This window comes from Parasteatoda tepidariorum, chromosome 3 (assembly GCF_043381705.1).
Source record: "Parasteatoda tepidariorum isolate YZ-2023 chromosome 3, CAS_Ptep_4.0, whole genome shotgun sequence".
NCBI lineage: Eukaryota > Metazoa > Arthropoda > Arachnida > Araneae > Theridiidae > Parasteatoda > Parasteatoda tepidariorum.
In genome coordinates, this window is record NC_092206.1 from 2,325,530 (window position 1) to 2,339,168 (window position 13,639).

The 13,639-nt window shown below is 30.2% G+C and overlaps 2 long non-coding RNA genes across 2 annotated transcripts in view; one reads left to right on the plus strand and one right to left on the minus strand.

The window, feature by feature from the left end:
• Positions 1–10,129, minus strand: part of LOC139425108 (uncharacterized) — a 67,374-nt gene extending 57,245 nt beyond the window's left edge. The window contains exon 1 of the long non-coding RNA XR_011636313.1: positions 9,985–10,129. This is a non-coding gene — a long non-coding RNA (uncharacterized lncRNA). The remainder of the gene's footprint in view (positions 1–9,984) is intronic.
• A 646-nt stretch (positions 10,130–10,775) lies between these two features.
• LOC139425109 (uncharacterized) overlaps positions 10,776–13,639 on the plus strand; it is a 43,330-nt gene continuing 40,466 nt past the window's right edge. The window contains exon 1 of the long non-coding RNA XR_011636314.1: positions 10,776–10,849. This is a non-coding gene — a long non-coding RNA (uncharacterized lncRNA). The remainder of the gene's footprint in view (positions 10,850–13,639) is intronic.

The following is a 13,639-nucleotide window of genomic DNA, read 5'->3' on the forward strand; positions in this document are numbered from 1 at the left end:
ATTCTAACCAACATAAGAAACCATCACCCCAATGTAGGAATTCGGACTGATTTATGATGGACCGACATAAGAATAGCAACTTGTTTTGATGATTTCAATACTGTTCATTTTGAACTATCAGAAATTTCCACCATAGTCTACAAAAGAAATATACCATCAAAGCCATTTGGTTTTGATGGTATTTTATTAACAATTGAACAAGATATATAGGGAAAGTGGGAACTAATAGAAGGAATTGAAGGCGGCCGGTAACAAACAACTATGAAAGTATAAATTGGGTGACGCGGACCACACGTCATGTTCCTCAATGAATTTATCTGACACGGCGAATTTAAAACAATAAAATGTGCACAATAAACTATCTTTTTTTGTTCAAATAAGTTAGAAATAATCACCGATGTTATCTTTTAAATATGCGAAAAACTGAATAGCTTATAGTAAAATATAAAACAATGAGTAACGCTGAACCCATCAGAAAGTTCGAATTCGTTTTCGCTCAACCCTATTTAATGAATCCCTATTTAATCCACTACAAGTTTAAAAAAATGTATTTGAGTATTTGAACTTTAACGGGTGAATAAAAAGTATTTAATGAACGATTGAAAATTTGAACAAGATATACAGAGAGTGGGAACTAATTGTAGGAATTGAATAAAAAGAATTTTTTTTTTCTGAAGAAAAAATTATTAGAAATGAAACGAGTCCATTGTATTTAATGAATAGTTTATTATTTATTCTACCTAATAATGTTTTTTTTTGGTACACTGTGACTATGAAAGTGAAATAGATGATCAATTTTATTTTTCAATAAAGAAATATTTAAATGATAAATAAATTACTATGCGCTGCTCTTCGTAAACGGTAAGTCGGTAGATTTATATGTTTATACATCAATCATATGTTGAAGGCAAACGAAAGAAATAAAATTCTGTCGATCTGGCAAGGGTGATTGAAAAGCGTACATTTCAAAACTATTTTAATAGGCTGCTGCCCAACTAAAAATTACGGAAACTAATTATGATAAATTTAAAAAAAAAATATCTATAGGATATTATATATTCTTCAACAGCTTATAATATATCTACAAAGACCTGTAATGAGATCAATTAGACTAATTGAGACTATTTAATTGTTCCCCTCTTCAAATGCACCCTCAGAGAAATTTTAAACAATTTTTAGAAAACAATTCGTTTCTTATTTGCAATCGTTTGACCCCTACTGAAACCTTTTTACATTTTTCGCATTTTAACCTTTAACGTACAGTGATCAGACTGATTCTAATTGTTATTAGTCTAACTATAAGACAAATAAAAATAAAGTGATAGATTTTTCCGCTGATAATTATTAACGTTATTGAGGAAAATTAAATCAATACAAGAAATGGTTCGAAAAAAGATAAATGGGAAAGTTAATCAAAAAATTCTATTTAATATGGCTGTTGATAACTTTAGTTACATTACTTTCTCTACCTTCGAATCTCTCAAAAGAAAAATAATTTAAAACAACTAAAAATCTCCTAAACATGGCATACAACAGATTGGTACGATAAATAACTTGCATTGGTTATTTTTTTCAATTATTTCGAGAGGAAATTAAAATTATTCTAAAATTTAAATAGAATTTTAATTGCCTAAATTTAAGATTGTTATAAACTTGATAATAATGAAAAATTTGAATTATAAATTTGAATTGTTTGAAACATAATTGTCAGTTGAAATTTAAAATTGGATATTTCTAAATTGGAGCTTTTGAGCTCGGAGGAATTCTACCATGAAAATACAATTTAAAAACAAAACTGAATATTTATTGTTTTAATCTGGGTTCGAAATCAGAGATAAAAATATATATTTCTTTGCTAAAATTTATCACGTATCTATTTTTAATTAATTCTTATTCAAACATAGAAATAATTTTAATTAGTGTTACGCAATTATTCATCTATATCAAAAAAGAAAATGGTAAAAAATGTACTCAAGTAAAATCTAACCGGACTCGTGCCGGATTCGAATCCATTTCTCCCGTGTAAGGAATCGGCCGTGTTTACCAACTAACACTAGTTTCGCTCGGATATTGCACAAGAAGTTAACAATAAGCCACTAGTTATTGCAATATGACGAAGAATATATTATGTGTTAAGCTATTTTTGTAAGTCGTAGTATGACAGAAATAGTTCTTTTCAGTATACTAATTTATCTACAATACATTTTGTTATTTATAACAAATTATTTCGTTTCATTTGTCTTATTAGAACGATTTAAATTTATATATATTATACAGATAATTTTAAATCGCTTTAATAATCCTCACAAGATTAATAATCGCTTTAATAATCCTCACACTTTTTTTATCCTCACAAGAGATATTCAAAAATTTTGGGTTCGGGTATCCGTTGCATGACGAAAACTAAATCTTTTACAAGACCGGTTTCTGGTATCCGGTAAAAATTTATTTCCTGGCTATTTTTGGGTATCGGATAAAAATTGGATACTTTACCAGACAGATTTCGGGTACCTCGCCATGTATTATAGTAGTTATACAAAACTATATAAAAATCATATCATTCAAGAATCATATATCGAACAAGTATTTTATGAGTTATATATATATATACATAAAACAAATGGCGATTAAAAGTTTGTCTCTCAGTCGCCACTTTTTTCGTCGAGATTCTTAAATGATTCATAAAAGATTTTCGTTATTAATAATTTTCAATAAATGTGGAATTATCACGAATATTCCTCATTTTTAAAATGTATGATTTTTAGAAGTTTCTGGATTTCTAGAAATTCTTCACATTATTAAGTATTTGAAAAACAATGTTAAAAATGCTGGGCACAAAATTTCTGCCGCATACCAGTTACTTTAGTTTAAATAATTTAGAAATGGATGGGTTTCAAAAAACAAGTTTTGTTTTTACGAATACATTTACTTTCAATCTTAATATGATAAAATTCCAAAATCGATCGGGCAATCGGTCAATAAAAGTGATAATTTGACTGATTTTACTGAAATTTGTGTGCCGGGTACTTTTCTAGTCCTTATTCTTAAAATATCCAACAATAAATCATTTTCTGTTTTACTCATAATCATGTTTTGTAGTTCTTTTTTCTAAACACTGCAAGAGAAGAAACAAACAAGAAAAGTTCTTTCAATTCTAATAAAGTTGTTCATATCGTTAAATGTCTAAAATATACCGTAAAATATATAATATTGATTCTTCTTTTTTATCGTTTTTTTTCTTTCCTTTTTCTTGTTCATACGCTTTCGAAAGTAGAGGCTTCTCAAGCTTAAAATTAAAATATTTTGCTATTGGCCAGTTGTAGCATCTTTAACAGCGGCCATTGTTCAAAACGTGACATTACTTTTTCAAAAAATAGATTATTTTAAACTATTAAAAAAAAATACCGATATAAATAAAGTAAGACAATTCTTCTGAAACATATTTCGAAATGTGGTTGATTCTTAAAATAAAGAAAAATTTCAAGAAGCAAACGGGAAATTAATTAATTTTCAAAATATCATAAGACATTCATTAAATATTCCATAGTTATCAATAATAAAAATAATATGAATATGAATATGGGGTGCATTTTCGATGAAAAAAGCGGCGATTGGCAGACATTTTTTTAATCCCCTCTTATTATACAGTACCCGGTGATATTATTCTGCGCACTCTAAGATTCTATGTAAAATCTTAATTATCACGTGATACTCTATACAGCGTTATTGTTTTTACGCCAGTGTTTGAACTTGTTTACGTTAGTGTATCAATTAGTTAAATTAGACAAGATATATAATATAAATTCGACGACTGGTTAAATTAAACGATATATTATATAAATATAGAATATTTATTATATACTTAGTATATTATAATAATGAGACCAAATTATAAGACGCGCTGTAGTGTTTTAATAATGACATGATTTGCACGCGTTTATGGACAATACTCTTATATTGAAACATACGTGTAATGGGTTTTTATTCAGGAAATTTTACTTATATACTTTCTATTCGTATTTATTTTTAACGCATTGCATTACAATGTTAACCCATTTGTACAGGAGTGTAAACAAATGTAAACCGGTTTCAGTCACATAAGAACAATAAAGCTGTATAGTATCACTTGATAATTAAAATTTTACATAGAATCTCATAGTGCGTCTAATATTTTACAAAGGAACTGTATTTAATTTTTTTTTTAAATATCAAAACATATTTCTGAAAAAACAAATATCAGTATAAAGTTTGATAGATAAAATGAGTGAGAGTTTCATCATAGAAAGATACATAATCTCACCTGTTGTGTGTGCAAAAGAAGAAATGAGAGAAGAGATGCGTCGAAACAGTATGTGGTCCTCCTAACATTTAATCTCGGGGAGTTATAAGACTTCTCTTTTCGTGGGGAGCCAATCGGATGGGATGCGCTTCATGACGTCATTAACACATGCGTGCTTGAACAGGTAGTGGGTGGACAGAGGCTTTTATGATTTTGTTTTTCAGCATATGGACTATAAGGTAAGTGAAGAATTTACTTTTTGTTTATCACTATACCCTTATTGGTCAGATATAGTTAGTGGGAGTTCTCTGATTGGCTGCTTAACCAGGAGCTCTTCCAAGTGAGGCGGAAAAAGGAAGTGTCAGCGGGGGAGGGGATGCATAAAGTGAGGAGGCGAGGGGTGAAATCACGTTTATTAAGAATTTGCGTCAATATGTGATCCAGACGTAATCAAAATTATGCAGTATTATAAATGGAATATCTTAGTCCTTTTCATTAGTAATAGTACTTATTGTGTAATGTTACAAATCGTACTCCAAGTACCCAGGGCGACAGAATTTTTTAAAAAAAATCAGCCAACTGTTGGATAAAATATTTTTTTATGACTTTTCGACGAAAATTATTTTTTCCACAAAAATTTAATTACCAGAATTTTGTTTTCTCCTCATTATTTTGCTTTACGAAAAATGGCTGTACAAAATTTTCAATTTGAATTTTGACAATTACTAAGCGACCCTCCAACACCCTGGAGTTGAAACGCTTATTTTTTTATTTTATATCTGTCGTTGAACAGCCGACCCAAATTTGGGTTTACCGCTACTTATGTTCAACTCCGTAGCCTTGTCATTTTGATCCCGATCCAGAAGACAAGGGAACTCCTGGATCAAGTAGTGGGAGAAATTTGCCTTCGTAGAGGACTTTTTTGATGGAACTAACCCGCATTTGCGCTGCATGGAGAGGAAGACCACGAGAACTTCCCACGGTTACACTGACGGCAAGGGGACTTTAACCCATGATCCGTCTACCACTGTCGATGAAATACATCGCAGCGACAATTCATCGTGAGCACAACTCGTCTCAACGACAATTCCTCGTGAGTACAATTTCTAGCGGTTTCGATGAAATACATCGCAGCGACAATTCATCGTGAGCACAACTCGTCGCAACGACAATTCCTCGTAAGTACAATTTCTAGCGGTTTCGATGAAATACATCGCTGCGACAATTCATCGTGAGCGCAACTCGTCGCAACGACAATTCCTCGCGAGTACAATTTTTTTGCGGTTTCGATGAATACATCACAGGGATAATTCATCGGCCGGGATAGCCTGGTTGGTAGGGCACCGGACCCATGTCCAAGAGTTCGTGGGTTCGATCCCCGTCGATCCGATCCGATGGCTGGTCGATGGGAATTCCGCATCCAACTTGCACCGACCACTGTGCTGACGGGAAATATTCTCAGTGGTTGACGGATCATGGGTTAGAGCATAGTCTTCGAGAAACAAGGCCGTTGAGATCACCAAGGTTCATTAGTGACGTCACAAACAGTGGTATATAGCTGATAAGCTATTAGCCCCCAATTTCAAATACTTGTCATTCATTGAACAAAAGGTCCCGTTTGTCGTTACAAACCATTCTCAAAAATACGTATAGCTTTATTTTACAACTTTTAGCAATGCCATACGCATGTGTAGTTCCGAAATGTAAAGGGAACTACAAAAATAGGCCTGAAGTATCAGTTTTCGAAAAGTGAGGAAATGAAACGAGAATGGATTAATTCCATTAAACGAGACACTTATCAAATAACTATTATAGTTGAGTATTTGTAATTTATCTTTTATATTTTAATATTCGTTTTTGTAGACTTTATACTAAGCTTCTTAATTACATAATGAAAGAAGTTGTATTTAAGAATTACAATGTCTTAGTTATTGTTTATTGTTAGCGAATATTAGAATGTAAAACCAGCACAGCATTGGTACTTTTCCAAAACTTTTAGACGGGAAATAAGACAAATTTTAAAAGCAACTGCCTTGTTTAAATATATTTATGTAAGCAAATATCAGATGTCACTTAAGATGTAAAATTATTATATTTAAAAAACTAATAAAAAAAAGCTTTAGTTATATTTTAAGAAAAATTAATAACAATGCTGATTGGCACTTGAAACTTATTTATTCTTAACGATAGCTTACGATCATATGAGTAAAATTTCATAAATATTCATACTTGAAAGCAAAAAAACTCCGATGCATTAAATCATATTAATAAATAAGCAATTTAATTCATTCTTAATTTAATTTTTGTACTTTATAATTTAAATGAATATTAATGAAACTCTTGTTCATGTTTCATATGGTATAAATAAATTTTGAATTTGCTACAGATTAAATGTGCGATTCTCATTTTATTCCCATTTTTATGTTTATCTTATAAGTCTGGAAGAGTTTATGTAAACAAGCTTTAAAACAATAATATATTTAATCTTATAAGAAAGATTGTTATCAATAAATTTATTTGTTAGAAGAACTTAAGATTTGGAAATATTTTACTTTTTTGTAATAATCAACAAAAAATAAAAAAGGCATATTTACTTTTGGAAATAATAATTTTACAATCTTAGGGATCGAAATATTCTGTTAAATTACTTATAGTTTATTTATTATTATTACTTCATAATTATTACTTAGCTAAATTATTTTGTCTCATTTTAATATTATATGCGTCGTTTATTTGTAAATAATTGCAGAGTTTATGTTTAGATTATTTCCACTTGGAATTTAAATATATATCATACGATGCTGCAAGAATTCTTTAGAACCTATTACAAAAGGAAAATTTTGTGAATGTGAAAATAAAATTATAATTTCTTTAATTGTCTCTTTTCTGCCATGATATAACATATTTTTATTTGTCTCGTTTCCTTTTTAAAATGTATCATTTCTTAGTTTCAAATATATGATTAAAACTAATATTTGATTACATATTAGAAAATAATAAATTATACACTTAAATAAGGTTTATTCTTTTCATATTAAAAATAGTCATGACGAATCAAGATTCAAAATCAAAAAAAGTATTCTTATTAAATCATTTTCTATTATGAAATATACATAATATTGCTTTATGAAAAGCATCAAGCAATGCTACATCTTCATTTTATTCAGTTATACCGTAATAAATAACATTGATAAATTGTAATTAGAAGCTAAAAATTCACCACCTAAATATATTTAATTGCAATTAAATTAGCTAAGGCAAAAATATTTAACGTCGCTCAAAAGTTTGAACTATTTATTATAGATTTCTCTTAATACAAATCTGATTTCCACGTTATCTTGTGGTTTAATAACACTTCCGAGGATGACGTCACAAACCTACTGAGAGACCTTGACTCTCGATGGCTATGGTTAGAGCCCCATTGCCGGCAGGCTAACAGTGGGAGGTTTTCGTGGTTTTCCTCTCCGTGTAACGCAAATGCTGGTTAGTTCCATCAGAAATTCTTTCACGAAGACAAATTTCTCCCACTACTTGATCCAGGAGTTCACTTGTCTTCTGGATTTTGTTTAAAATGACAAGGCTACGGAGTTGAACAATAGTAGTCCTAAGCCCAAAAAATTTTGTCGTCTGTTCAACGACGGTTATAAAATAAAATAATATGTACAGCACGTCAGAAAAAAAATTAATGAACTACCATTTTAATCTAATAACGGAACTTCACGTTCTAGGAGTACTTAATAGCTCGAGGGAGGGACTTTAAATACGATAATTAATAAGTAAAGACATATTTTAAGTTGCGAAATCAGACACAGAAACGTGCTTTCTCTGATTTAACATAACTTTTCCGATGGATTCAGATGTCTGACCCCCCAAAATATGGGGGGAAGTATGGTCCCTATAGTTTGGTAAGGAGAGCGATCCAAAGTTTGTTAATTTTACGTTTTGCTTGTTTCGCTATATATCGAGAACTTTTAGTGAATTGAAAAATTTTTACTCACAATTATAAAACTCGTTTATCCAAAGATAATTCCAAGCAAAAGATAAATTTTAATAAATATTTGTTATTTTTTTATTATTTTATTATGGTAGAAGAAATTTTGAATTGTGAAGTATATAATTTCAAAGAATGTAATTTTATATGCCAAAATACATAATTTGAGTGAAATGGGTCGAATAGTTCATGAGAAATTGAATTTTAAAAGAGTCAGATACTTAAAATTTGATTTCTCAGAAACTATTCGATCCATTTGGCTCAAATTTTGTATTTAACCATATAAAATTACATTCTTTGAAATGATGCAAAAAATTGTATACCTTACAATTCACTAAAAAGCCAAAACTGTTTCGACTATTTTTCAGTAAATAAAAAAAAAACTAACAAATATTTCTTAAAAGTTATCTTTTGCATGGAATTATCTTTGGATAAATGAATTTTATAATTGTGTGCAAATTTTTTTCACTTCACTTCTTGAGCTATAGCGAAATAATAAAAACTAAAATTAGCATTACGGAATCGAACCTTGAAACTCTCTCTCCTGACCAAACTATTGGGACCTTATTTCCCAGATTGCGGCAACACCCTATATTTTGGAGGTTAAAAATCTGAATCCGTCGAAAAAAAAGGTATGTTTATTCGGAGAAAGTACGTTTTTGTGTCAGATTTTTTAAATTAAAATATGTTCTGCACTTATTAATTTGACATTTGAGGTCACCCCCTCGAGCCATTAAGATTGAGTTCTAAAACATAAAAATCTGATTATTCAGGGTAGTCCGTTTTTGTTGTTGTTGCACACTGTACATTTCAAATCTAGAGAGTTTGCTACTACAATTATATACTAATACTTCCATACATTCTTCTTCTTCGGCAATACAGCCTATGACAAGCTAAGACCGTCCCAATAAGTTTTTGCCACCTTGATTATGCCATCTTACCAACATATATTATTAGAATATATATATAGTATATATTTTACAACATGGCCCCTCGTAATATTGACCCATACTATTCAAACTGGACCACGTGTAATAATTACCGGGTACCCTAATAGAGGAAACTATTATTCAGGTGCTCATTCAATCATCAACGTGGTCGGTCTTAGACTCAACGTCAATATTAAAGCTTATTGCTCGACCTCTAGGCTTTTTTTGCAAACCACCTCTTCTTTAGAGTACTAAATTATAGTTATGAGCTGCCTTGCGCCCGGTAAAAAGCTTTAAATGTGTTATCAAAAAATACAACTAAAACAATAAAATCAACTTAAACCGAAAGGGTATTAGTGTAAGGGAAATACTACATGGCACTGCTTAAATTGTTATGAAAACTATAATAAACACCTGATCACATTTCCAGTTTCGTTGATTAAAAAAAAAGTGTTTCAGTTTATTTATTATAATCTGTCATTATTAACGTTTTGTAATCAGCAAAAACAGAACAACGAAAATGAGAGTAAAATTGTAAAAATCATAATGTTATCCAAATTGAAAAAAATACCACAAAATAATTCTAATGATCTATACTTTGCTGTACGCTTAATAAATAATTTTAAGTATTTTTAGATATAGAGGAGAATTTAATGATGATGCGTCGAACTTGGATGAGGGAAACATGCATTAATTTTTGTATTGGAATGGGGGAAGGGGGAACTTGTTAAGGCATGAACGCAAAAACAAGCAAACAAATTAAAAAGACACGGGAGTTAACTTACATAATCAACGTACTTCTTTCCAGCTAAGCTGTGTTCGCAACTAATGTTCAACTCACTAGTAATGTATATGTACTTAGTAGCGTCATAGAAGAATGAATGACTGAATCACAATGACTGAATTTCGCTCATGGTATCACCAAACAACATTGCCGGCCAATCACTGCAATACTGTATTGCTGCTAAGAAGCCCTTTGTTTGTGACATTTTTCAGCTACGCATTTGTGCTACACGGAGATGAAAGCCACGAAAACCTTCCACGGTGAGCCTCATGGAAAGGGGACTCACTTGTGATCCGGCTACCACTGAGGATATTTTACGTCAGCACTATGGTTGGCGGATGCGGAATTCGTACCGACCAGCCATCGCTGGAGTTTGAACACGGTTCACCTCATTGGAAGGCGAACGCTTTATCCTCTGAGCCATCAAAGATAAATCCAAATTTATACAGTTATAACTCTTAATCATAAGTTAAATAACCCTCATTGTAAAGATATTAAAACTATTAATTTTCAATGGGTACCACAGCAATCCCCATTTTTATCCGAAATGAAAATTGAATGAAAATCAAAATAATAATAATCATGTAAAAAGAGAATGATAAGTAAGCAGGATGAATAATTCGTTACATGCATGATTTAAATCAATCGACTATTTAAATCATGATTAAAATCGCAATTTTAATCACTTTTTTTCTGAATCATTGATTTAAATCAGCTATGATTTTTTCTAGTTGATTTTTTAAAAAATAAATCTTAATTTAAAATTAGTTGCTTACTTTTTTAAATATATTCATTAGGGTGATTCTTTCTGAAGTCTGATTTGATGATAATGAAGATTTTGTCCAAAGAAATAATAAAAAGAAAAGGTATGTAAATCATGATATTTTAAAATAGACTAATAAATAAAATTAGAGACTGCAATGGCTTGAAATTGTTAAATTACCCCCATCCCCCCTTTTACCCATTACCTCTGTGTAAAATAATTTGCTGTGAAGAAAAATATTTACCTATTTAACGTTCAATATAAGTGCTCATATGATATATCGATAAGTGTCAGTGCTATATCATAATTTTCAGTTATTTCTTTGAAATAATAATTTATGAAACATTTTAGTTGTAAAATTACTTATTCTAATGTAAATGCATATGATAAAATTATGAATAGTTTTATTAATACATTTTATCACATAATTTGACGTTTAAAGTATTAAAAAATCTCATTGAAATGAAAAAAAAATCCGATTTACATAAAATAAATTTCTTGAATCATGTAGGTGAATTTCATTCCAAGAAGAAATCGGATCTCTCGCACAGTTAAAATAAATGAACTTTATTTACACAAAAACGCAATAAAATCATGTCTGACATTAATTGAAATGGCATTTAATAACTTTTCCGTCGATGTTTCAAAATGAATATTTTTAAAATCATCCAAAATGGAGTGATTTTAATTAGTTTTTGTTTACTGGTGAACTGTCCTTTCGTTGTTCCATGATTTTTGTTTATCAAAGTTTTTAATTAAAAATTTGAACAGAATAGACCTTTTTACAGTGTCCAAAGTGCGGTACTTAGGACAAACCTAAATGTAATTAGTAAATCATAATTAAAATGTATAAGCAATTTAACGTGATAAGATGATGTCAATTAAGTTATACGTAGAACAGAAGAAAAGAAACATCTTAATAACTTTCGATCTATTAATTAGGTTGTCACCTACTATCTTAATGGTTTGAAGGCCAAACATTAAACAGGCTATTTAATGAGTGCATACTAGTGTTGGGCAAAACTGTAATCTATTACATTTTTCGATCACAGTAATCAATTATTTGTAATCATGATTACGAGATAACATAATTTTGATTACAACTGTAATCGTGATTACAACAAACAATTACAGTAAACAATTACTGGTAATCGTGATTACAACTTTGATTACAGTTGTACTTGTGATTACAATAGTCGATTATAGTAATCATTTACTTGTAATCGTGATTACAACTTTCAAAAATTCTGATTTCAGTTGTAATCGTGATTACAATAATTGATTACAGTAATCAATTACTTGTAATCTTGATTACAGCTGAAATTAAAATTTTGATTACAAATAAAAGTGTCAAAATCAAATGATTACAAAGTTTACAACTGTAATCATGATTCCAAGTAATTGCGATGACAAGTAATCACAACAGAAACGATTACGGGTAATTATGATTATAAGTAATCAAAATATATGACTACATGTAATCATATATTTAGATTACTCGTAATCACGATTACAAGTAATTGGTTATGTAATCAGGATTACAGTTGTAATCAAAATTATGAATGTCTTTAATCATGATTGCAAGTAATTGATTACTGTACCTGAAAAATGTAATCGATTAAATTTTTGCTCTACTCTGATGTAATCAAAAATTATGATTTGTAATGGTTACTTGTAATCGTGATTAAAACGAACGTGAAAAAAAAAGTTAAATTTTTTTTCTCCTGTCAACTAAATTTTAGACTCATCCCCAAGGTCATGATGTAGATGAAATAGCTTTTTAAAAAAATATCCTTAAAAAAACCCTCTGAAAACATTAAAAATGACCTTAAAATTATAAAAAGGGAGAACAGAATAAATAAATAAAAAAGTACATACACTACAAAATGCGATCACAGGTTACCCATTAGCAAAATGGTTGTTTTCTAATTTGTTTGGAAGAGAAACTTTATTGTGTTTTCACCTTGGACATCTTTAACTGTTAATCTTGAACTGCTCGGTACACAATTTCGCAGACAAATTTAAATGCAGATCAGACACATTCTGTGTAAAATCTTTGAATGACTGAATAGACAATAAGCATCCAATTGAGATCAATATTCACATTTTCGGATGAGTACAATGGTGTTTGATGGAGATTGTAAGCTGCATCATACACCCGTTTCGGATTCACAAGTTCATACATGAAATATGAGTTGAAAGCTAGGCGTTTTTTTTTCAATTTTACATGAATACTGATAGAATCATTTATATTGCGTGGAACACAGTCAACGGTCTTGTTCTGATTGGGTACGTTGACAATGGATCCTTTTATCCCTAACTGGTGATCAACACCCAGTTCTCGTATTTGCATGAAAGGGGTTCGGAGAGTCACCATTCGCCACTTTGGTACTTTTGTGAGGGACGGGCTTCAAGCTTGCATTCGCGAACGGAATCCTTTCCTTTTTCCGTTTGTGTGCAGCGCTTAAGGTATTCCCGTCTTCGCTCTTTGACTTTTTCCAGCCTCGGGTAAGTTTAGGCCTTGGCATCGTTATTTTCTTGCTTCAACTCTAACTTTTGGGACTGCGTCCATCAGTTTTGACCCTCTTTATGTGTCATATTCACCTGAATTAGTATTGGAAAGGATCCAGTTTGAACTGCAGGTTAGAATTTCTAATTCTTAATTGAAACAATAAAAACAAAAATATCGTTTAAATGATGAAATTCTCTTTTATTAACAACTCAAGAAGTATTTATGGGATCTCTCTGGTTCCCTATCTCAAAAATAAACTCACCCACTTTATGCATAACAAAACTAAAAGTGAAAAAAAGAATTCCAAAAAAAAAAAAAAAAAAAAAAAAAAAAAAAAAAAAAAAAAAAAAAAAAAAAAAAAAAAAAAAAAAAAAAAAAAAA